Genomic DNA, 23928 nt, shown 5'->3' on the forward strand with positions numbered 1-23928 from the left:
GAGAGGTAAAGGGAAGCATAAAGATTGATAGAATTAAAAAAAAAAAAAAGGCAACCCATTACCCCTTTATTGTGTATGTAGCTTTGAGAGTTACATGATACATTTTGCTTTTTTTGAAATGCCCTGCCTGTAAATTTTGGAATTATAATTTATTTCCAGTAGAATTAAAGTCCTTTTTTTCCCCTTGCTTTTCTTTCTCCTTTTCTGTGTCAGATAAAAGTGTTTATTTGCTTCTGAGAATGTGTTGACTTCTGATTTATCTCTCATTTAAAGTTCTGCCGTAAGCTGAAGAGCTTAGACTTTATCCTGTTTGTGTAGGGAGGTGTGGCCAGCTTTTGAGCGAAAGGACAGGGCATGGTCTGAGTCAGAAAGAGCCCTCGGAGGCTGGAAGCAGGGAGACAGGCTGGCCAGCCAGGGACAGGCTGGTGAGAGAAGAGGATGAGGTCTGAGCCTGGGCCAGAGCCAGGGAATGGGAAGGAAACAGACAAGAGGGACAAGTCTCAGTGACCTCTTGGCTGCGGGGGCTGAGGAAGGGGTGGGAAGTCAGGAAAACACCCAAATTTCTGGCTTGCGTGGGTAGAATCTTAAAAAAAGAAGGGGGGGGGAAATCCCTGTTTTATACATGCCTTGATTGTTAATTTTGCTTTCTGGCTTTGGCTTTTCAAAAGTGAAAACGGCGTCATGTCTTGGGGCTAGATTGGAACCTTTCTTACTTTACTGTGAATTTTGGATTAAAAGGTGATGTCTTTGGAAAGATGAGGATTCTTCTGCTTCCTCCTGCTGTTTAGCAAGTCCCAGTTTGGTCTGTCCGCTGTGTGATTGGAACGCTGGATCCTGAGCCTCCAGGAGGATGGGAACCAGGCTTGATATCCTGGTGAAGAGCACATTGCACACAGAGTAGGCAGGCACCAACACTCTGCCTTTGATTTGAGGAGTGGTTGTCCTGAGAACAAGTGGATGCGCAGATAGAGTTTGGAAGGGGTCTTACACCTGTTCCCAAATAAAAGCAAGCGGTAAGGCTGGGGAGGTCCCAGTTGGTGTGTGGCATCCTGTGTCTACCTTGTGGTCCCACGTGTGCAGTCCCTGGCAGGAGTGGAGCCCAGATGGTGTCTGGCGTGGCTGTCTTGTGTTCTCTGTCATTTTTTTCTCTTCTCCTGCGACCGGGCAATGATGAGTGGGTAGCCCTTGCCTCTGACCCTGGGTTCGAATCCAGGTTCCAGCACTCCTGGTATTGCTCCTGGACGGGCTACTTAGTGGTCTTTCACACGTACTGTCTACTGATGATGCAAACTGCAGGTTCAAGTTACACGGTGTAGCTTTCTGTTTGTTCCATCTTTAAAACATAAACTCATCTCCTTCTGGTCTTCGGGAGAAACTTCTGTGTTCTCTTGGGCTCGTCACTCCTCCTCTGTTTGGAGCCTCTCTCTGCTTGCCTGCGACACGAGAGAGCTAGACTGGGGCCCCTGGAGATGCCAACCGTTTGGGTCCAGACGTTCCAGGTCTCTGTCACCACCCATCCTCCGAGCAGCCATGCTCAGCCCCCTTCTAAAGCTGTGTCCCTCCTGATCACGTTTGCCCTTGTGTGGAAGTTGTTTTATCCCTGAGTTACTTTAAAGTGTCTTTCTCAAGAGCCTTTTCTGATTTATAAGTCAGAAATACCCCCTCGAGGCAGGGAAACCACAGAGCTTGAAGCATTTCAGGTCTTGTAAGTACAGCATTGTGTCCCAGTGGGGAGGAGGGTGCAGGCCTGCAGCCTGCAAGCAAGGAGTGGCTGAGTGTTTCCTGTTGTGGTCAGCTTTATCGTGATGTGATTTACATGTAGTAAAATATACCACCTTTAAGAGTACAATTCAGTGAATGCTGACAGATAGTCGTGTAATCGTCACCACAATTACGATGTAAAACAACTTCTATCACCTCCCCAAAAGTTTCCTCCTGTTTCAGACTAATGTATTGGTGGTTCTTGTAGCTTTTTTGTAGGTTCCTTAGCGTTTTCTGCACAGATGATCATGTCATCTGTGAATAACAAGTGTTACCTCCTTCCTTTACTGTTTGTCTTATTTTATTCCTGCTTTACTGCACTCCTGGGTGCTTCGGTACAACGTCAGACCTTCATGGGGAGGAGTGGACATCTTTGTCTCGTTTCTGATCTTAAGGGGAAAGCATTCATTCTTTCACTGTAAAACATGACATAGCTGTAGGTGTCTTCTGTAAGCCCATTATCAGGCTCTCTTCTATTTCTGGTTTGCTGAGGATTTTCCGACATGAATGGGTGTTTAATTTTGTCAGATGCTTTTTCTGCATCGATTGAAATGACCATATGGTTTTCCTTTTTTAGCTTGTTAAAAAGTGGTGAGTTCCATTACATTTTTAATGCTGTGACTACCCTTTGGTATGGAAGCCTTATGTGTAGGGTAAGCACAGATTTTGTGTCATATTGGGATTTGAGGATTAGCTGTGCTTCATTTTTTGATTTTTTTCTCTTCCGTTATGGTTTATTACAAGATATTGAATATAATTCTCTGGACTATATAGTAGGACCTTGTTTATCTATTCTATATATAGTAGTTTGTATATCTGCTAGTCCCAAACTTCTACTTCATCCCTCCCCCACCGCTTTTCCCTCTTTAGTAAATGTAACTTTGTTCTTTTTTTTTTTTAGGTCTCTGTCAGCTTGTGTCCAGGAGCATATTTTATCAATATTAAGCAGTGATGTTGATACTGTAGAATTTGGGTTGAACTGTTGGCATGTAAAACATTCTTTACTTGCCTAATAGTTTTCAGTGAAAGGTTTTCTGGTAAGCCATCACCTATTGCCACTGTGTATGCTAAGTTACGGTTTGATTATGAGTTCCTTATACACAGTTAGAGTTGGCTATATGTGGGCTTCCCTGGTGGCTCAGAGGTTAAAGCATCTGCCTCCAATGCGGGAGACCCGGGTTCGATCCCTGGGTCGGGAAGATCCCCTGGAGAAGGAAACGGTAACCCACTCCAGTATTCTTGCCTGGAGAATCCCATGGACGGAGAAGCCTGGTAGGCTACAGTCCACGGGGTCGCAAAGAGTCGGTCACGACTGAGCGACAGAACGGAACGGAATGGATATACATATGTACTTGAAAATGAAACTGATTTAAGTAAATGCTCATGCCTTCACGGGAAAGTGTCCCATAGTTTTCCCATTGTGCACACAGTCAACATTTACTAAGCATCTACATCAGGCCAGGCAACCCTGCTGAAACACGGAAAGGGAGACGACAGAAAGGCCTCAAAGGATGAGTTCAACTGGCACAAACAGGGTTGAGGGCTGGCGGACACAGGACTCTCTTGATGGCATGTGTTCAAGTCCAAATAAGTTTAATGTTTCAGGCCGCCTATTAAATTGATCGAGAACTTTGTTACTGGACAAATACGTGTGAATTTTAAGCCTGATTCTGCCATTGGCTCTGTACTTTTGGGCAAGGTGGTTTATCTTGTTTAGCCCTAGTTTCTTTGTATGAAACAAAGGAGATGAAGGTACAATGAGTATTTCACAGGTGTTTAGTGTGTGTGTGTTTCTTGTCTTGGAAGTGAGACGAGAGGTCTGTGCTCTGTGTTGGAATGAACGTTATTTTTTTGGCCAGATGGTAGTGAGGGTTGTTCTGTTTGGGCTGGGATCTCATGGGCGCCTGTTTTGGTGGTTTACAAATAAAATCTGCTCTGGCCTGGATCTTGGGAAGTGCAGGCTCAGTCCCTGGTTGAGACTGTCAAGTGTTTTTCCAGCATGCAACCCAGTGCCAGCACGTGGGTCAGGCAAGGTAAATATGTTTGCTGAATCAATGCACCAAGGTTTTACAGTAACCTCTGGAGATCTGCTTTTCTAAGTCTTTCCTTCTGGGAGGATCAGACCTTGGGAGGTTGGATGCTACAGATGGTGACCAGTCCTCGCACTGTAGCAGCTGTGTCCAGTCTGGTGGTGATGGGTGCTTGACGGTCTTTCAGCCTGACCTGGAATGAACATCTTGTGTTGAACAGAGCCTGGCTTCTGTTTCCTGAGCCTTCTGTTTGAAGCCTTTGGAGAGAATAGCTGGTGGCTAGATCAATGGCAAGCCACTCCAGTACTATTGCCTAGAAAATCCCATGGATGGAGGAGCCTGGTAGGCTGCAGTCCGTGGGGTCGCTAAGGGTCGGACACGACTGAGCGACTTCACTTTCACTTTTCACTTTCACACATTGGAGAGGGAAATGGCAACCCACTCCAGTGTTCTTGCCTGGAGAATCCCAGGGCCGGGGGAGCCTGGTGGGCTTCCATCTATGGGGTCACACAGAGTCGGACACGACTGAAGTGACTTAGCAGCAGCAGCAGCAGCAGATCACTGTTGGCCTTCCCCAGTGGCTCAGTGGTAAAGAATCCACCTGTAGTGCAGGAGATATGGGTTCATTCCCTGGGTGGGGAAGATCCCCTGGAGGAGGGCATTGGCAACCCACTCCAGTATTCTTGCCTGGGAAATCTCATGTATAGAGGAGCCTGGTTGGCTATTGTCCATGGGGTTACAAAGAGTTGGACACAACTTAGCAACTAACCAACAATAACAAAGATCATTGTTAGGAGAGGATCCAAAGGCCTGTGTCTCCTTGTAGTTCCAGGGTAGATTCAAAGAGAGAATTCACAGCTGATCACCATCTTATTGTCTTTTTTTTTTCCTGTTTCCTTTTCTGTTTCAACTTTTCTTTCTTTTCCTACCTCTTTTATGGAGGAGAATTGCCCTCTGCGGGGTAGCATGATATTGGGGAAGCAGCTTTTGATTGTGTAACGATTGTCAGATGAGACTTTACATGTATTCAAACCATTAGATATGAGACCTTGGTGAGTATTAGTTGCTTGGATATAACTGAGGCCCAATAACATAAAAAATCAAATTTTTGCTCATAGAAGATGCATTAGTGGCTTTGTGTATTTTCTTTATTCTGGCCTACCCTCAGTAATGACTTCAGGTATAATGGAGAAAAGGCATATGGATTAATAAAAGTTTGCACTTTGACTTCCATCAACAGGAATGTTTTGCCCCAGTGAGCCTTGAAAAATTCTACCATGCACATTTTTGTTCACAAATTATAATCACAGTTGGTAAAGGAACTCAGATGGAAAATGTGACTAAATCAGAAAAGGAACTGTTGAAATGATATTTTTTTAAAAAGCATCTGCTTACTGTGTCATGCAGATGAATTTTAATTAAAATACTTTCAAGATTTAGTTAGGTTGGAAAATCAAAGATATACTCTATTTTTCAGGGAGGTAGGGACCACTTGGAGAAACGGAAGCTTGTTTTGTTTGTAGATGGAGCAATTGGAGGCAGAGTGAATGGGTAGATAGGTCACTCTGGTGTGCATTTATTCATTCATTGACTTGTTCACTTACTCATCAAGCAGTTTGATCGTATACTGTGCTAATTGCTGAGAATTGCCTAAACATGGACCTTGCAAGGCTCACAGTCTAGTTGTAAGGGACAGAGAGGTATAATCTGGAAGTAATGTGGTAAAAATAGCCAGCAAACTTTGTTCCCCAAAATGAAAAGTGGTTTTTCCATGTGTGTTAGCTTTTATGAAACATGTATATGAAGTTTGCTTTTGGGAATTAGTGGAAAATTTACATAAGTTTATCATTAAAGAATTTGAAGCTAATGAGGCTTTAATAAGCCATTGAGATTAGGATTAAGAAAATTATTAATCAATGAATATAGTGAAGTTGCAGGATATAAAATTAATACCCAGAAATCCCTTGCTTTCCTCTACAATAACCATGAAAACTCAGAAAGAGAAGTTATTACGAAACAGCCCCATTCCCCACTGCAGCAAAGAGAATAAAATATCTAGGAATAGTCCTGCCTAAAGAGACAAAAGACCTGTATGCAGAAAAACTATAAGCCGTTGATGAAAGAAATCAAAGATGACACAAACAGATGGAGAGATACACCATGTTCTTGGATTGGTATTTTTCACAGAACTAGAACAAAAAAATTCACAATTTGTATGGAAACACAAAAGACCCCGAACAACCAAGGCAGTCTTGAGAAAGAAGAAGGAGCTGGACTTCAAGTGGACTCTTGACTGTGATGTAGAAGGTCAAGACAGGAAACATACAGGCCCAGGAAGGATGTTAGCTTCTGCCTCTCATTGCAGGTGTGGCTGGAGCAGTTTTCTTTGTCTCCCAGTCTGCAGACTGTAGGGCTTCCCTGGTGGCTCAGACGGTAAAGAGTCCATCTGCAGTGTGGGAGACCCTGGTTCAATCCCTGGGTCGGGAAGATCCCCTGGAGAAGGAAATGGCAACCCACTCCAGTATCCTTGCCTGGAGAATCCCATGGATGGAGGAGCTTGGTGGGCTGCAGTCCTTGGGGTCACAAAGAGTCGGACACGTCTGAGTGGCTTCCCTTTCACTGCAGACTGTCAGGAGGCTCAAGGGTCATAATGCGTGTTACATGCCTCTTCCAGTGTGCAGCTGTGGTCAGGATTCAGTACTTAGGTGGTGATGATGTTATTATTGTTATTAGGGAGTCTGGGAACTAGTGTTGATTTTCATACAAAGAGCAGGAATCCTCCCAGACAAAAGCTTCTGGTCTGAGAAAGACTAGTACTGCCTCTGTTGGGGAGGATGTTTTTTTCTAGATCCTTTGATGACTCTGGGGTGGTTGTGCTGCTGCTGCTGCTGCTGCTGCTACTCCTTGACATCTCGGGTTGGGGGGATGGTACTGCCTGAACCAGAGCTGGCCTGCAGGACCAGTCAGTGTATGCTGGGCCAGCTCGGTCACTCACCATGCTCAGTGTGGAGAGTTCTATAAACACGAGCCCTAAAAGATGAGCCATACATTTATATTGGGGCATTTCTTGAAGTAACGGCAGTTGCCTCCTGTAACGCAGTTGCTACGTCTTTCAGCACATGTTGCTCAAGCATCGCGTCTTCCTGACTTCCCTGTCTGGACGCACCGCTCTTCACCGTTGTGTATTCCTGGGGAGCTGTGCCCCAGCAGTGAGCAGAGGACGCAGGAGGCCCTGCCTTGGGGAGCCTGGTGATGCTCTTGCTTTGCAGTTGACTCTGTCTGACGCGTCATGCCCGCGTGTGTCGCTTTCTGTGTCTACTGGGGTGGCTCTGGACCCTCCAAGGGCTCAGAGTCTTTGTTTCCTGTTCCCTGATTTTTATTTATTTATTTTTGGCTGTGTTGGATCTTTGCTGCTGCGCATGGGTTTTCTCTAGTTGCCATTGAGTTGGGGCTGCTCTCTACTTGCGGTGCACGGGCCTCCTGACGGTGGCTCCTCTTGTTGCAGAGCATCCGGCTTTAGGAGCGCAGGCTTCCGTTATCGGGGTGCACGAGCTTAGCTGCCCTGAGGCACGTGGGACCTTAGTTCCCAGACCAGGAATTGAACATGTACCCTGCATTGGCTGGTGGATTCCTAACCACTGAACCACCAGGAAAAGTCCAGAGGCTTCGCTTCTGTTTGCCGTCAGCTCCCTGGTGCTCTGAACAAAACCAGAGACATGACCGGGGTCACAATAAATATTGGTGGTTGGGCCCCAGGTGCAAGAAGAGCGAGCCCCACCTTTGACTCGCTGATAGAACTTATTAATACAAGTAGTGTGTGGAGGAAATGGTTATTTAAGTTTAATGAAAGGACCACAGGGTTGTGTCCTGGGGCCAGGATGGAGCTCTGGACTGGGAGCTGTGGGTCTGCTCCTCAGAAAGTGCTTGACTTTGGACAACACTTTGCATTTGTGAGCAAAAAATTGGATGGGATTCTCTGTAATATCTTCAGACTCACCCTCCCTGCTCATTTAGCACAGGCAGACTTAACCACCATTCAGACTCACCCTCCCTGCTCATTTAGCACAGGCAGACTTAACACCATTCAAGGTGCATGTGTCTTTTCGGTAACCCAGGTGTGCTGAGCGGTGAGCAGTGTGACACTTTTAATCCTTCAGCAGTATGTAAGGTTTCATCCTGGGTCCAAAATTCTTTTAAAAAAGCAAAAATGCCTTCAATTCAGTAATCTTCAGTACGGTGTGCCTTCCTCACTCCTCCGTCCCTGTGTCCTTGATCCTTCCTTTATATCCCAGTCATTCAGCCACTGTGACACCCCTGTGTGGGAAATGCTTGTCCCCGGGAAGGCCTAGTGTGCAAGCAACGTGTGCAGAACCATCAGCCAGTGGGGGGTTTCGTTGAGGAGACGACTCTTTGCCTGGCAGCAGTTCATCTGTTCCCGAGTTTTGATGGCACAGGCTGCAGGGGCTGGGTGTTGAGGAGGCAGCTGCTGGGAGCCTTGATGAGGCTGAAGTCTCTGCTGTCAGCTGGGGAGATCTCCTTGTGCTTTGAGCTTCCCTGGTGGCTCAGAGGATAAAAAATTCAATGCAGGAGACCTGGGTTTGATCCCTGGGTTGGGAAGATCCCCTGGAGAAGGGAATGGCAACCCAGTCCACTGTTCTGGCCTGGAGAATTCCATGGACAGAGGAACCTGGCAGGCTACAGTTCAAGCGGTTGCAGAGTTGGACAGGACTATGTGACTTTCACCGCCACCTTGTGCTTTGGGGGAGAGGCACCACCTCCACACAGTTGCACATCACCAGGTGCCTCAGGTGGGGAGTCTCAGGTGGTCCCCTATCCTCCTGTGCTCCAGGTGATTGATGGTTTAGCCGTTTGCCTCCGTGATAGAACATCAGCCTCAGGGACCTTATTCCACAGGTGCTACTGTCGCCTTTTGATTCATGTGCTTCTGTGGGTTTGCTGGCTGCTTCCCTGGTGGCTCAGACGGAAAAAGCATCTGTTAGCAATGCGGGAGACCCAGGTTCGATCCCTGGGTTGGGAAGATCCCCTGGAGAAGGAAATGGCAACCCACTCCAGTATTCTGGCCTGGAGAATCCCATGGACAGAGGAGCCTGGTGGGCTACAGTCCACGGGGTCGCAAAGAGTCGGACACGACTGAGCAACTTCACTTTCACTTTCTGTGAGGAGGGTCTTTAAGGCAGCGTGAGACGGCGGAAGGAACCTGGGTGGGCACTGGCGTTTGTGTTCCCGGGTTCAGAGCTCGCCCCCACTGCTCACTGGCTCGTGTGTCCTCCGTCTTAAAAGCCCAGCCTGGCCCTCAGTGTCCTCATTCTGCAGTTTGGGAATGGTACTAAGTCACTTGTTAAATGGCGCCCGAGAGCACAGGGCCAGCAGCAGGCACAGAGCAGGTGTTCAGGGCACGGGCGCTGTTCCTGTTATTGCTGCACGTGCCAGCAGTGCCCGTCCTCGCCTGGTCTCTCTCCTCCTCACTGCACGCGGCAGGCGTCTTCAGGTTAAAACCTGGCGCTCAACTGGGCTGGTCCCGGAAACTGTCCCTCTCTGGACCCAGTCCCCCTCCGCTCCACAGACCCATGGATACACACTCACTCACACACACTCACACAGTCACTCTCACACATACTCATACACTCTCACTCACACACACACTCACACATTCACACACATTCACACTCACATCCTCACACACTCTCACACTCACTCTCACACTCACACATTCACACACACATTCACACACTCACACACATTCACACACACTCTCACATCCTCACACACTCACTCATACTCACTCTCACACACATACAGTCAAACACACACTCTCTCACACTATCTCATACACACTCTCACTCACTCTCACACATGCACTCACACACACTCACACTCACTCTTACACACTATCTCATACTATCTCACGCACTGTCTCGCACACACACACGCACACTTTCTCACAAACTACACACACACTGTCTCACACACACATGCACACTTTCTCACACACAGTCTCTCATACACTTTCTCACATACACTCTCACACACACACTCTGTCTCACACACACACATGCACACTTTCTCACACACACTCTCATACACACACAGTCTCTCACACATGCACTCACACACACACACTCTCAAATACACTCTTACACACTATCTCACACACACGTACACTTTCTCACACACACAGTCACACACACTCACACACAGTCTCTCACACACACACTCTCTAACACACACACACACTCACACACACACACTGTCTCATACACACACATGCACATTTTCTCACACAGTCTCACACACACTTTCACACACACACACTCTCTCACACACACACTCTCACACACACACACTCACACACACACACACTCTCACACACACACACTCTCTGTCTCACACACACATGCACACTTTCTCACACACAGTCTCACACACGCACACTCACACACACACACACACTCTCTCTGTCTCACACATGCACACTTTCTCACACACACAGTCTCACACACTCACACTTTCTCACACACACTCTCACACACACATGCACACTTTCTCACATACAGTCTCTCACACGCACACTCTCACACACACACTCACACACACACACTTTCTCACACACACTCTCTGTCTCACACACACAGTCTCACACACTTTCTCACACACACACACACACATTCTCACACACACACTCACACATACACTGTCTCACACACACACTCTCACACACACACTCTGTCTCACACACACATGCACACTTTCTCACACACACACTCACACACACGCACCCTCACACACGTACACACACTCTCATACACACACACTGTCTCACACACACATGCACACTTTCTCACACACACACTTTCTCACACACACTCACACACACACACTTTCTCACACACAGTCTCACACACTCACACACACAGTCTCTCACACTCACACACACACACATTCTCACACACACACTCAAACACACACACACACTCTCTCACACACACACACTCTGTCTCACACACACATGCACACTTTCTCACACAGTCTCTCACAAACACACACTTTCTCACACACACACTCTTACACACACGCACCCTCACACACGTACACACTCTCACACACACACTGTCTCACACACACACATGCACACTTTCTCACACACACAGTCTCACACACACATACTCTCTCATATACACTCTCACACTATCTCACACAGACTCACACACACATGCACACTTTCTCACACACACATTCTCTCACACACACTCTGTCTCACACACACATGCACTTTCTCACACAGTCTCTCACAAACACACACTTTCTCACACACACACTCTTACACACACGCACCCTCACACACGTACACACTCTCACACACACACTGTCTCACACACACACATGCACACTTTCTCACACACACAGTCTCACACACACATACTCTCTCATATACACTCTCACACTATCTCACACAGACTCACACACACATGCACACTTTCTCACACACACATTCTCTCACACACACTCTCTGTCTCACACACACACATGCACACTTCTCACACACACAGTCTCTCACACACACACTCACAGTCTCACACACTTCTCACACACACAGTCTCTCACACACACACTCTCACACACACACAGTCTCACACACACAGTCTCTCATACACACACAGTCTCTCACACACACTCACTCTCTCACACACATACACTCATTCTCACACACACATACACACACTCTCTCTCTTTCTCTCTCTGTCTGTGATAACCTTTTTGTGACGTGTCCCCAGCTCTTAGGTTCAGTCTTGCCCCACGTGTCTAGGGGTCAGACACTTAGCAACCCCGGCCACCTGAAACAGGTCCAGGAACTGGAAGTCAACAGAATAGGCCTCGGCTCAGCCGCCCTGGAGCCTAGGAGGGCCGAGGGTGGCGGCTGAGGGCAGAGAAGACGTGGTGCCCAGTGGTCCTGCTTCCCACACAGACCGTCCAGGTGTTACAGGCCAGGTGGTCTTTGGTGCTCCCAGCGAGCCTGAGCAATAAGCAGAATTGTGCTCCATTCTCTATTTAAGAAAACAGGACAATAGAAAATATGCTTCTCTGGGATTTCCAACCAAGATAAGTTTTTTTTTTTTAACTTTTTAAGTTTTATAAGTTTATTTTTTGAAGTTTTAAAACTAAAACTTTTAGTTTAAAAAAAATTTTTTTTTTGGTATTTCCGTGTTATTTTTCCCCCCCAGATAGTCAGTTTATGTAGAACTCTCAGTTTTCAAATATGAGGAAATGTTAGACCGCGGGCTGTGGAGTCACAGTCCAGGGTGTGACTCTTGATGACTTCTGCCACCTACTTGCTAGGTGACCCAGTGAGAGCTAACTATTTGAGCTTCAGTTTCTTCTTCTCTGAAACAAGGGATTGCACCTAGCTCAGGGTTCCCAGGAGAATCCATGACACACTGAGCAGAAGGCGTCAGATGTGGGTAATTGGTAGGTATGGGAATTTGCTCTGTTTCCCTGGCATTCACTGTTTCTAGCCATAACACCCCCCGATGTCTACTAGTCAGTTACTTGGTGAATTTTCCTGGACCGTTTGACTTGTAGGTTGTGTATTTCAGTTAGATTGGAAGTCCCTTATGGTAAGGGACCCTGAATCCAGGGATGAAGTTTGTGTTAAATAATGCTGTTCTTTGTGATCTATCCACTCCCATGTGCATAGAGGCGTAGACTCCTAGAATTTAAGTCTAGAAAAAACTCCATGCTAGCATTCCTGTGGACAGTGGCACGTTCTCCAATGAGCCAGCCCTGGCCGGGGCTGAGAAGTTGACCATTGGCCAAAGCCACACACACAGCTAGTGGTGGAGCCAGGTTGGCCCCGGGGTGTCCTGCGTGACCCAGGTTTCTTTCCTCCTTGATGGGGGCCTAATGCCTTGTTCTTCTGCTGTGAGGTTTCGGGCTCAACATCCTGCTCTAAGAACACCTTAAATGTGGAGTGAACCTGGCATGAACTGGGCAGCACAGCAGGTCTGTGGCTTCACCCTGCCCCTTAACCCTCTCTCTGTCTATTCCATCTGCCCCCGGGTCTCCAAAGTGGGTGGCAGAGCTTTCCGCATGTAGCAATTTTCATGTTTGTGATGGTTGTGGCGTCTATAGGGTTACATAGTTATACACTTGAACCACACATTCAGGCTTCCCTTGTGCTCACATGGGGAGGGGTTTGCGGGGATGTCTTTAGCTGTGTGTGCCACGCACACTCCCTGGGGGCCTGCTGGTAGTGTGCCCTGGAAGCGCCTTGCTGAGGTCATGGGGAGAACCCCTGGGAGGAAATGACAGGTGTCACGTGCCTGCCCATCGGGCCTTTGCGGGGTGGGGCAGCACCAGTGGTGCCATGGGGCCCAGAGAGTGGACGCCATGGGCATGCTGAGTCCTGCCGGCGGCCTGCCCCTGAGGGCCGAGTGAAGTTGGCCTCCCTGCTCCTTCAGAGGAGGCCAGGACCTCCCCAGGGGCCCTGGTCACAGAGGAGGCTCCCTCCAAACCCCTCTGCCAACCTCTGGCTTCTCATTTGGGGTCTGTGAAGGGAGTGTGGGCCCGTCAGGCTGGGTGCCGTGGGGGAGGGAAGTCAGGAGCTGGGGGTCACACCCCAGTTACAGCTCCTCCTGTCTGTGCTGTTTCCTTGCAGAGGAAATGTACTTCATCTCCTGAGCCTCAGTTTCACTATCTGTTGATGGTCATTCGCTCAGCGTGTCCGACTCTTTGTGATGGACTGCAGCACGCCAGGCTTCCCTGTCCTTCACCATCTTCCGGAGTTTGCTCACACTCATGTCCATTGAGTCGGTGATGCCATCCAACCATCTCATCCTCTGCCGTCCCCTCCTCCTCCTGCCTTCAAACTTTCAGTGTCTGTAAAATGAGGGAAGTAACACCTACATTAACTACCTCCGGGGTTATTATGAAGCTGAAATGGTACACGTGGTCTCTCTCCTTGGGGCTGAACCTCCATCCATCCTGGTCACTTCTAGCGTGTAGCTTGCTGCCAGACGCAAGTGGGCATTTAAGGTTTGTTGGCCAGCATTCTGTGATCTGCAGGGCATGCTGCACACATGGCGATTGTTCCTTGTAATTCAGCCGCTGCTGTTTGACCACAAACGCTATGGTTGTTCGGGGGACAGGCAGTCTCATTGCATCCTCGTTTCTAGAACCCTGGAGTCCTGGCAGCTCCCAGTGCCACGCATGACTCTGGGGATGTCAGACCCGGGGCCCTGTGCAGCGGTCACGGTCTCAGCCTTAATCATTTAACACGCTTTAGAATGTGTGAAGTGTTACCCCATCCCACAGCTGGTCTGAAAGGATGTGGGGACATTGCCTGGTTCCCTGGGGAGAAATACAGCATAGTGTGTTTTTGTCTAAACCGAGTCCACAAATAGCCACCAGACACGGTTGGAAAGCAGTGAACTGTAGCTGAGAGATTAACCGTGGCTGGTCCAGTGAGGGAATCGACAGGAAGGAAGGATGACCTGACAGGACCACGGATGGGCCTGGGCTGAACTGAGGGACTTGAAGAACAGGAAGTGCAAGTCAGCAGCTCTCATTTTCTCCTTTCCTTAATTTGTTATTTTTTTTTTCATTAATTAACCTGTCTGTTTCACTGAGTTTCTCTCATCAGTGTTTTGTAGTGAGCCAGACTGTATGCTTGGCATGTACCGACAGGGAGACGTTTGCATGTGGCCTGTAGAACATGGCCCTCAGGGAAGGACTGGAAGGAGAGCTGTCTGCAGAGTCAGACAGCCAGTGACATTCCCTACTCAGATGCTGACCGGAGGTACTGTTGCCTGTGGGCAGGGGGGCAGACAGATGCCTGAGGCCATAGTGTTGGAACTGCATTGGAGTTCAGGTAATTGAGGAACCAGTGACCCTAGAGGAGTTGATCTTAAAGGCCTTTGGAAGGTACTTGAAGAACTGAGGGCTCATGCAGGTGTGAGATTTATTAATACCTCCACCCCTAAGGTGACTGCTGACTGACATCTCCATGTTGGTAGCTTGACCTTCTGGTGAGCCGTACAGACACACACTTGACGTTTCGCCCTCTTTTGAGAAGTCCAAGCCAGGGAAATATGACATTTTTAGTTAAAAATTAAGTTTTGCTCTTACCAAGGATTTGTTTGTATATTTGGATTAGGCTTGATTATTCACAGTATTAATGATCGATCTATTTGGTTGAGATCCTTGGGCAGGATTCTCAGTTACCCTGGATAATTAATCCATTATGTCAGGTGCATTTGGCTTCCCTGGTGGCTCAGAGGGTAAACTGTCTGCCTGCAGTGCAGGAGACCTGGGTTCAATCCCTGGGTCAGGAAGATCCCCTGGAGAAGGAAATGGTAACCCACTCCAGTATTCTTGCCTGGAGAATCCCATGGACAGAGGAACCTGGTAGGCTCCAGTCCATGGCATTGCAAATAGTCGACATGCTGAGTGACTTCACTTTACTGCACTTCAGGTGCATTTGAATGCACTTATAGTCCCTCCTTGGAAAGATGGATAGCTGAAATGCAAACTGCCTTAAAGATAGTAGTTTCATTGACTCTTTTGTCTGGGACCTCAGGGGAGAAGTGACTTGTCTCAGGCCACGATACAACAGGTGACAGAGCCTGCCCGTGCCTTTTCCCGGCCATTGTGCCCACCCTTGGTTTTGCACAATCCATCATTCCTGTCCCTGTAATAAATGTAGCCTGGGCTGCTCAGCTTCTACTAGCAGAACGTCTATGGACGCTTGCAGCTTCTGCAGGTTTCTTGAGAAACAATACATATTCTGTATCTTTTTTGAGGGATAGTAAATACTTCACATGTTAGCTTTAAAAGCAGATAGCATTCTGGTCTGAGAAATGTAGGATATCTACTTATATCATCTGGGATGGCAGCTGCAGCGGGCATGTGTCCTGAGCCGGGTAGGTGGGCGGGTGAGTTGGGGGTGGAGAGGAGAATGAGGACTGACCGGGGGTCCTGCAGGCAGGAGGGGGCCTCTCCCCTGGGCTGTGGGAACCCGTCCCCTGCTCTCCCTCCGATTCTGTCAGCTGGGGTTTAGTTTTCTTTGGATAGAGAACAAAGAAAGTAAAACGAATGGTCTGAAGCCCTTCCTTGGGGAGAAACACTCATATCCCCAGATGCTGAAAATAAACAGCCTCTGAGACCCCCGGCAGCCGCCTTAGCCCACTGAGAGCTGCTCTTGCCTTTGCCTGCCTGTCCCTGCCCCCAGGTCCAGCCGTATCCCGCCAGCTCGTCTGGCTCTGTGGCTGCCTCTTCCTGCCGAGCTGCTGGCTCCTCTGAAACCTCACCTTTTCCTCCTCCCTGACCTGGCCGGGATCTCCACTCCCCACGATCTCCACTTCCCAGCTTCCCCCTACTTCCTGGGTGAAAGGGTGCCGTCTGGGGGCGGAGTGGTTCAGAGGGAGGAAGAAGGGGTAAGGCCCTCTGTTCCCCCGGTGGTCCTCCTCTCTGGTCCCAGCATTGCTCCTGGTTGGGTTCAGTTTGCTTTCTGATGTGGTAGAAGCCGTCTTCCGCTGTGTGTGTGTTTAGCAGAGATTTCTGTTCTTTGGATGAACTCATCTGATGCCTCGTCTGTAAAGCAGCCCTGCTGTGTTCCAGGCTGGGGGTGCTGATGGTGAACTCCCCCCACGCCCTCTTTTCAGCTCTCATACACCTGAGAGGTTCTGCACGCTCCTGAGATTAAACGCAGCAGGGAGCAGGGGGCCCCTGGTGTCGACCCACCTGGGGGTTCCTGGCTCCAGGAGCCCCCATTTGGAGCACCAGGGCTGAGGGCAGGCTTGATGCCCTCACGCCCCGGGCACCTCAGCTTCACCCCTTACCCAAGCGTCTGCCCAGTGTTCATCCAAGCTCTGTCCATCACTCCTTACAGATGACCACCCTTAGGTTCTGGAGTGGAGCATCTTGGGGAACAAGCCCATCCAGACCCCAGCTGTGAGTGCAGGGTCCTGGGGTCTGGGTGTCCTCCATGCCAGCTGGGGCGGGGGGTGTGGACTCCCCTTGGCCCTCGTTGTTCTCACCCTAAGTGGACCGGGGCCAGGCCCCCCAGAGCAGCCACCAGGCCCTGTGTGGCCCTGGGTCTGTTCCAGCAGTGACCAGCCATGTGACCCGCCCATGGGGCTGGTCTGTGCAACAGGGATCCCCCGAACATGTGTACTGATGTGCATTTTCACCTCCTTTTCCCCCCTGGAAAACTCCCACTGCTGTGCTGCTGCGAGGGTGGCTCTGTGTGTGGCAGGTGGCTCTGGGGCCTCAACAAGCTGGCTGGTACCTTCCTTCCTTCTTTTGGGTTTCCCTCTTCCCTCCTTCCTGCCTCATCACAGGGCAGGTGCCAGGCCTTTGGGATGGGAAACAGGAACCAAGAAGTGGAAGATCAAGGCACGGCCAGATAGCGGTCCTCTCTCTGAGCTTCCCCTGGAAAAGTCCGAAGTCGATGGCGGAACTAGGCAAGCCCGCCACCTTCACCACCACCCCTTCTCGGCTCTTGGAAGATTCTGGAGTCCCAGACTGGTTACACCCGTGGTCTGCACAGGTGTGTCCCTGCACCTGGACGAGCTTAGAGGAAGGGGCTTAAAACGAAGCCCAGGGAGCGAGGTGCAAGAGCGATGATTTCCCATCGTTAGGAAAGGTGCGTGTAGAAGCTTGGTAAGCTCCACTGGCCACTCTGGAACTCCGGACGCCCAGCTGTCAGCACACGGGGCTGGGGGCGCAGTTCTGGAAGCTTGCCCCTTAGCTTGCAGAACAGAGTCTTACTTTGTGCTCCTTGTCTGCACACGGGGCCCAGAAAGAAAACGACATCTCCAGTCCCCCCTGCCCCGTTTGTGTCACCAGCATGGTGTTCAGTGACTTGCTCCTGTGCCCCCAGGCTGACCTCACTCCCAGCCGCCCCTGCTGCTTTTTCTGCATGGCCAGGCCTGCGGTGCCGGGTCCACGCCTGTTCCCCACCCCGCTTCCTGCAGGGGTGTGCTGGTACCTTCTGGAATAAGGTCCCTTCTGTTTGTGAGCAGAGCACTGTGGGAGGTGTTGGGGGACACGGGCCAGGCCCTCCCCTTCCCCCTCGTCTGTCCAGGAACAGGGCACCAGGGCCAGGTGCCTTTCTTTGCTTCTGGTGGATTGTAGCTCTCTTTCCAAAATTCACCTTTCCCTTTTAGCTCCTCAGATCTCCCAGAACCTACCCCCTAGTAAAAATCAGGAGGGGAGCACTTTTATAAAGCTGGGTTCATATCTGTTTCCGTTTCTCTGCATTAGTGATTCTGATAAGGCCTGTGTTGGGGGCTGGCTTTCCAGGGAGAGGGTCCATGGGGAGCCTGTGGATACACGGTCCTTCAGCCTTACATGCCTCAGGGCTCTCCTTTGTTATCCCGGGTCTTTGTACATGGTCTGTATTCTTTTCCACTTCATGGCTTCAGTTGTGTGACCCAGTTGGCATCAGTCATCCTAACAAGTCTAGACTTGGATCATAGGAGGGCACTGTCATGTGTGAGGTTACCCCCTTAGCTGGGCATTTGTGTCTCTTTCCCATTTTTTCTCAGTAACACCTACACCCTTAAACATAATCTAAATCCCTGAACACAGTCTAATTTTGTCTAAAATTTTTTTATGGTATTATATTGCACGTTTACTTCTGCAACTTGCTTCTTTACAATTTCTGTGAATTTTCATTTGTGTTCTGGGTGGGCAAAGTTTGCTCGTTTCCATCACTGTGTAGCCTTCCGTTATATTACTATACGACAGTTCATCCATTTTCCCATTGATAGGCATTTGGTTTTGCCCAGTTTTCAGCTCCTTGGAAGCGTACCACGAACATCTTTGTATGTATCTTCCAATGCAGATATTCACATACTGTGAGTAACTTTGATATTATTAGGCAACACCAAAGTTCGACCTTCTGGTTTGTCCTCATGCACACGTTACACACAGCTGTGATCCAGCTTGGCTATTTATCTGATCTTTATTCTTCATGACACCTGCTATTCTCCTGGCCTCTGCTTTATTCCCAGGAGGAGGGCAATCCATTATTGCTCTCGCTTTAAATCGAGCCTGCAGGCCACAGTGCATTTCTGTGCTTCCCAAAAGGCTTCTGGAAATATTTGACACTGTCATTAATGTTCTCTGTAACTTCAGAAGTCAGGTCAAACATGCGATGAGGCCAAGCCACCATCTCGATGTCTGTACAACCTTTCTTGGCAAAGCCGTCCTTAGGGCACAGGTCTGCGCATTGTTTTGTTCTGCTATTTGGTCTTCTATCCTTCAAATCTGTCATTTCCTCTCCAGTTAGTCCTTCTTGAAAGGACTGAGGGGACAGGAGATGGGTCAGGCTTTGATTGTGGCCTGAATGGGGAGCCCTGTGGTCCACTGTCCTCCAGAGCAGCATCTCTGGTTTCCAACAATAGACCAGGCCATTGCCACCCTTGCTGGCTCCAGTTGTGGCCTTAGGGAGCTGGAGACCAAGCTGGCCCTCCAGGTCAGGGCAGAAGCAGCAGGGTGCCTGACGGTGCTGGGAGAAACATTTCTGTGGATCTGCAGGTCAGGGATCAGCAGAGTTTATCTGCAAAGGGCCAGATAGTAAATATTTCAGGCTTTTCAGCCCCAGAGGCAAAATTGAGGAAACTGTGTCCATGCTTAGATAATAAGAGATAAAATAAATTTCCACAAAATTTTTTTATTAATGAAAATCAAAATATAATAATGATGATGAAGTATAGTTCTTTTGGTTTTGTTGTTGCTGTTCAGTCCCTAAGTCGTGTCAGACTCTTTGTGACCCCATGAACTGCAGCATGCCAGACTCCCTTGTCCTTCACTATCTCCTGGAGTTTACTCAGATTCATGTCCATTGAGTCGGTGATGCTATCTAATAATCTCATTCTCTGCCATCCTCTTCTCTTTTTGCCTTCAGTCTTTCCCAGCATCAGGGTCTTTTTCCAATGAATTGGTTCTTCACATCAGGTGGCGACGGTATCGGAGCTTCAGCTTCAACATCAGCCTTTCCCATGAACATTCAGGGTTGATTTCCTTTAGGATTGACTGGTTTGATCTCCTTGCTGTCCAAGGGGGTGCTTAAGGGTCTTCTTCAGCGCCGCAGTTCGAAAGCATCAGTTCTTCAGTGCTCAGCCTTCTTTATGGTTTTTTGGTAATGCAGATCTACTAATGAGAAGAGTGGAATTCCTCCTGGGAGGGATGACATTTCTCTCTCTCGCTTTCTTTTTTTTTCTTATTCATTTATTTAATTGAAGTATAGTTGATGTATGAACCTTTCTTTTAATGGGGGTTCAAAGTTAGTATCCCGCATCACCCCTTCATCACCTAGATTGGACTGACCCTTGGCTCATGGCCGCCCGTAAACAGACTGAGGGGCAGACATGCCTGTCGACCCTGGATGCCCGAGGTTCGCCTCAAACAGCCTCAAGGTGTGGTCCCACAGTCCAGCATCAGGACGAGGGTGCCTTTGTGCCAGAATGGAGGTCCCCATAGGGCCCTGGGGACAGGGGAGACAGGCGTGTCACATGGTGATGTTTGTGCCAAGCTCACCGAGGGAAGAGGGCATGGGCCCCTAAGTGCTCCCAGTGTTTTATGGGGCAGCCCTGGTGGCTGGGACACAGAGGGACCCGCAGAGAAGAGGAGAAGCATCAAGGGCAACCTGCTTGGAAATGGTCTCTGGTCCACGACTGGAGCTCCAGAGAAAAGGAAGCGAGGCTGAGGAGCTGACTTTTTGTCTGTGGCTAGTGGCTGCCATCCTGGACAGCACGGGTCTGAAAAGGAGAAGTGTGTGCATCCTCCCGGGAAGATGTCCTTTCCCACGCTGCACACAGCCCTGGACCAGCCGTGGACTCAGAGGAGAGCTGCTTCCGTGAATAAATAAGAACTGTGGCTATTAATAAAACAGTTTAGGGGATCAAAAGAGAGGCCTTAAAAGTGGTTGTAGACGGTTGTTTATTTCCCTCTGAAATATCTGAGACACATCCCCACAGCCTTGTTTATGTGATAAATATACTCTGTGAAATTTGCTTTATAAACTAAAGGTCAGCTGTGGTCCGGCTCCTCAGAATTAATGAGCTTTGGCCAGACAACGGTGCCTGCTTAGGGCCGTATTGTCTATTAGATTTTTGCTTGTTTATAGTTTTTACATGCAAATTCTGGTTGTAATTACAGCTTTTTTTTCTCTTTCCCTGAGCTCGTGTAGATTTTAGAGAGGGCTTGGTGTGGGTGAGGGTGTGATCTGGTTAGAAATCTCAGCCCAATTGCTAGAAGCTTTTGGTTCCTTGAAACTCTCAAATTTTTATTATTTTTGTTCTAAGATTCCTGTGCTGTTTTTATATATAAATGACAGAGGCTTTTTCCAGCACTTAAGCCATCACTTGAACTTCTGACCAAGTTCAACCTTAATTATCTGTAAATATGCACCATAATGAGGGGTGTGTTTTTCAGTGGGGCAGTAATTGCATTTCCCTCTTGTAATTTTAATTAAAAATTACCTCTACCGCCCACCTCACCTTTACTTCCAGGCTCTTCCTAACAGACTGGAAAAGCAGCTGTTGCTGCTTATCTGCTCTTTCCTGAGTTCAGGAAACAGCATGGCCCTTTAATGACAAATCGAGGATTCCATGGGGCGGCATATTTTTATAAGACTTTGAATAATCAGGGAGGGGTGTGTCCCACAGTATAACCTGGGTGGAGATTGTCTTGTGATAAAGCGTGTTTCCTCTGCTGTCAGCCTTCCACACTGAAGTTCCCATTTTTCTCAGCGTGATCGAGCCAAAGCCTTCGTGGACAGATTACTCTCTCGGAGGACTGGCAGCTGGAGAATTTCAGCCTGGTTGAGAGTAGATCTCGGTGGCCACTCCCAGACCTTTCCAGCGTGTCTGCTGCCCTGCCTCGACCTTCCCACTGTGGGGCCTAGCTGGTCCCCCACCTTTGGGTGGGCTTTCCCTGAATCCACTCCCCTGCCTGCCCAGATCCATGTTCTCGCTGGGTCGGCATGACCTTCTCCTCCCCTCTGCCCTCAGCCAAGAAGACTTCAGTGGCTGCCCCTTGTCTGTCCTTAGAAGAGAACGTTAGGAAGGTAAAAAGAAACAGTAAAATTAATTTTATTTATATTTTACTTAACCTAGTATGTCCAAAGCAGCATCACTTTAAGGTGTGCCATGAGCCACATTTCCATGCTCAGCAGACACTTGGGCCTGGTAGGTAAATGGTCAAGTAGAAAAGCAGGTCAAGCTCAGTCCTGGACCCCTGGCTGTGGTCACAGTTAATTTGTGTTTATTTCAGGCATTTAGTTGCTAAATTGTAAACTCTATGAAGGCAGGGGCAGGTCCTGTTTTGCGCCCTATCGTATCTATACAATGTGGCTCATATTCGGCTCATGGTAGCTGCTCAGTGAATCTTCAGTTCAGTTGCTCAGTCACGTCCAACTCTTTGCGACCCCATGGACTGCAGCATGCCTGGCCTCCCTGTCCATCACCAACTCCCAGACCTTGCTCAAACTTTGTTCATTGAGTTGGTGATTCCATCCAACATCTCATCCTCTGTCTTCCCCTTCTCCTCCCACCTTCAGTCTTTCCCAGCATCAGGGTCTTTTCCAATGAGTCAGTTCTCAAGCATAGAACTTGGTAGGAGAAGCTGTGAGGAGCACCACCTAACCCATCCAAAAAGACTTTCAGGAGGAAGAGGTACCTCTAAACCAATCAAACCAGATTCAGCGTGGAAGCTGAGGGTCACGAGGAGGAAGGGAGAGTGTCCTGGGTGGTGGGGGAAGGAGGTTTACAGTACTCGGAAGCCAAGAGAAGGTAGCAGGTTGATGGGAGCTTCATTAATTCATTGTAACAGAAGTTCAGGGTGCAGGTTCATCAAGTTCTGCCGAAGAGCTGAGAGGTTATCCTAGGACCTCCTGGGCAGGGAGCAGTCCCTCTGACTTTTGTCAGTTTCTCTCTTCTGTGCAGAATGTTTTCAACCTTCACACCTCCTACCACGCAGGAGGGGCTTAATATGAATACTGGCTGACTTACAGTGTTTCCATATAGTCTAACCAGGCTGCTGTTGATGTCTTCTGCTATCTGTGGGAAGCTTTAGAAAGAGGATCAGGTTTTATTATTTGAAGGCAAGTCAGACTCTTTTCTACACACTTTTCTACACAGCGCAGTAGTAAAGAATCCACCTGCCAAGGTAGGATACGCAAGTTTCCTCCCTGGGTGGGGAAGATCCCCTGGAGAAGGGCATGGCAACCCACTCCAGTATTTTTACCTGGAGAATCCCATGGAGAGAGGAGCTTGGCAGGCTACAGTCCCTGGGGTTGCAAAGAACTGGACGCGACTAAGCATGCAGGAACCACAGATTCTTTTCTAGTGATTTCAAAGTCTGGGCAAGACCAAATTCTCTCAAGACATTAGGCAAGATGTTGAGTAGAACAGATGTGTTTTCTAGTAGTGGCCCCTTATGTGGGGATTGGGCCCTTTCAGAGCTTTTGATGCTTGTTTTGAGCTTGTGTCTTTGTATGTGAGAGCCGTGTTCTCTGACACATCATTGTCCAAGCTTCAGGAAATAGTGTTTCTGACACAACCCTGAGCAAACCCTGTCTTCTTGCTGGCCCTGGGGACCCTGGGAGTCGGTGCATGTGTGGGCAGTAAAAATTGATGAGATTTTGTGAGAAAGATAGTTCAGTAGTGATTTTCATGGGTTATTTGCTATTTCCAAATCTCTTTTTTATCTCAAGGGAAAGTCAGGAATGGATTAGAGATGACCTTCTAGGAAAATAAAAGCTAATTCTCTATAATTATGTTTACTGTCTTATTAGTCCATACCTACTGTTTTCTACAAAATGTTGGAAAACAATGCTTTTTTATTGTATCCTTTCTATTTCATTACTCTGTCAAATATCTGGTGCCTTGTGATCATTTTTCTGTGTAAAATGTCAACAGCAGTCACATCTGTTTTTAGCGTCCAGCAAAAAATAGTCATTACTGCATTAGAACTAGGACTTATGAAGCAGGTATTGAAAAGGGCTTCCCCAGTGGCTCAGTGGTAAAGAATCCACCTGCCAAGCAGGAGACGTGGGCTCAGTCCCTGGATCAGGAAGATCCCCTGGAGAAGGGAATGGCTACCCACTCCCTGA

The 23928-nt window shown here is 48.6% G+C and overlaps 1 protein-coding gene across 2 annotated transcripts in view; it reads left to right on the plus strand.

Annotated features, from left to right (window-relative positions):
* Positions 1 to 23928, plus strand: part of ASAP2 (ArfGAP with SH3 domain, ankyrin repeat and PH domain 2) — a 160061-nt gene that overhangs the window by 25335 nt on the left and 110798 nt on the right. The gene's annotated exons all lie outside the window — the stretch shown is intronic.

This window comes from Moschus berezovskii, chromosome 11 (assembly GCF_049115385.1).
Source record: "Moschus berezovskii isolate FMDL1 chromosome 11, NW_MosBer_1.0, whole genome shotgun sequence".
Classification (NCBI taxonomy): domain Eukaryota; kingdom Metazoa; phylum Chordata; class Mammalia; order Artiodactyla; family Moschidae; genus Moschus; species Moschus berezovskii.